We start from the raw sequence: 2,500 nt of genomic DNA on the forward strand, positions 1-2,500 counted from the left end.
GAGCCAACTGCACCACTATTGTATTGGACAACATGTTCCCCTCGGGCATCGATGGGTTAATCATGCACCACTATTATAAAACCCTTTGACGTTTTCCCCCAAGCACGTTGATCCAGTATTACGACGGATACGGTCAACGAATTCTTGGACATCAAAGAGGTTTTCGATTGAATTTCCCCATGTTTCACAACGTACTCTTAGCGGTATCCTACGATACGTCTCACTCTATTTGTGTGTGTGCGCGTTTACGTGCGTGCGATTTATGCGGTTCACCCCTTTACTTTCAGCGCCCTGCGGTCCCAACAAAGGTCCCGAGCACGCCATTATGCACAGTGTGGAAGCGTGTTTCCCCCACGACACTAGACGGGCTGCTCGCCATAGTGTTCTATTGTGGCACGCTCCACCCTGAAGTTTGGTTTGTTGTATATCAAGGAATTGATAGGCACTCAAGAATGTGTGCATCGGCCGGGTTTAATCGTCCGACGCGCAATATGCGTTCAACTTATCGGTGTTCATGTGTCCTGCAGTTCACATTGTGACGCGCATTTAGCTGCGGTCTTCATCGATCCATGAGCCGAGTGATCCCCTGCCTAGGGTTTTATAGTAAGGTTCCCAATGTAACACAATCCCGGTGGTACGTCCAAAGACTAACTTTCTGACTAAGTTGTCTTTATTACCCAATAGTCCCAGGCCTTGTGACTTGTGGCTCATGTCTACGCCCATGGCCACCATTCGCTAAGATAGTTTTGAAGTCACTTTGAAGGCCCAGGAACAACTCTCTTAGCACATCGGTTAACCTGGCGCCGCAGTCAACTCATGTGCTTGGATCGGATCGAGCTATTGAGTATTGGGCCTGCATACTCGCTCATCCGTATCCTTTGCGTACCGCCCCATGGCCCTTGTATGTCTGCACCACAGTTCCTGTTCGTTCCGTGCCTATGGCCGGATACGTATTGCACATCGGTATACCTGTCGCTACTCAGGCAACTCGTGTGCGTGGATTGGATCGAGAACATGGTGTGTGCCCCATGTTATAATTGATAGTCCATATCCACTTTATAGGTTAAAGTCATAAGTTGTGATTGCACAACCATTCTTCATAAGAGTTTAATCACTCTTCAACTAACTTTCGTTCTGGTGTCTTGGTATCAAATCGCGTAAGACACAAGATTCTACTGGCCAAATAGAATCTAGCACATTGGTTAACCTGGCGCCGCAGTCAACTCATGTGCTTGGATCGGATCGAGCTATTGAGTATTGGGCCTGCATACTCGCTCATCCGTATCCTTTGCGTACCGCCCCATGGCCCCGTCCTTAGAGTTAATGACTAGTAGGCTTAACTCTTTGTATGTCTGCACCACAGTTCCCGTTCGTTCCGTGCCGTGGCCGGATACGTATTGCACATCGGTATACCTGTCGCTACTCAGGCAACTCGTGTGCGTGGATTGGATCGAGCTCATGGGGTGTGTAGAGATTCCATGTTATAATTGCAAGTCCATATCCACTTTATAGGTTAAAGTCATAAGTTGTGATTGCACAACCATACTTCATAAGAGTTTAATAACTCTTCAACTAACTTTCGTTCTGGTGTCTTGGTATCAAATCGCTTAAGACACAAGATTCTACTGGCCAAATAGAATCTAGCACATTGGTTAACCTGGCGCCGCAGTCAACTCATGTGCTTGGATCGGATCGAGCTATTGAGTATTGGGCCTGCATACTCGCTCATCCGTATCCTTTGTGTACCGCCCCATGGCCCCGTCCTTAGAGTTAATGACTAATAGGCTTAACTCTTGTTTGTCTGCACCACAGTTCCCGTTCGTTCCGTGCCGTAGCCGGATACGTATTGCACACTAGTAGACACCGTAATCTGACGTATCTAACACACCACTATTGTAACTCGTCGTCGAAGGACCTTTCAAGTGCCTGATGGCCAGGGGAGCTCTTACACGGCACGGATACACAGTGATGCTCGCCCATCAAAGTGTACAACGATCGAGTTTGCTTAAGTGTCTGGGTACCTACACACCAGACACGATGCGATGGCCACGGATCCACACAAGGCACATCACATGCAGAAAGCTTTACCAGATTCTGACACATACCACACACATGCAACTCGTCGTCGAAGGGGCGTTCAAAGTGCCTTACGGCTAGGGGAGATCTAGCTCGGCACGGAGACACAGTGATGGTCGCCCATCAAAGTGTACAACGATCGAGTTTGCTTTCCGCGCAAGCGTTCTAAGTGTCTGGGTATCTAAGCACCAGACACAATGCAATGGCCACGGATCCACACAAGGCACATCACATGCAGAAAGCTTCACCAGATTCTGACACATACCACACTCTTGTAACTCGTCGTCGAAGGGGCGTTCAAAGTGCCTTACGGCTAGGGGGGATCTAGCACGGCACGGAGACACAGTGATGGTTGCCCATCAAAGTGTACAACGATCGAGTTTGCTTTCCGCGCAAGCGTTCTAAGTGTCTGGGTATCTAAGCA

The 2,500-nt window shown here is 48.7% G+C and overlaps 1 non-coding gene across 1 annotated transcript; it reads right to left on the bottom strand.

Annotated features, from left to right (window-relative positions):
- Positions 1–440: 440 nt before the first annotated feature.
- Positions 441–598, bottom strand: LOC125773837 (5.8S ribosomal RNA). Its single transcript, XR_007420405.1, has one exon. It is a non-coding gene; the product is annotated as a 5.8S ribosomal RNA (ribosomal RNA).
- Between the last annotated feature and the right edge of the window lie 1,902 nt (positions 599–2,500).

The sequence above is a fragment of the Anopheles funestus genome, assembly GCF_943734845.2.
Source record: "Anopheles funestus chromosome X unlocalized genomic scaffold, idAnoFuneDA-416_04 X_unloc_56, whole genome shotgun sequence".
Taxonomy (NCBI): domain Eukaryota; kingdom Metazoa; phylum Arthropoda; class Insecta; order Diptera; family Culicidae; genus Anopheles; species Anopheles funestus.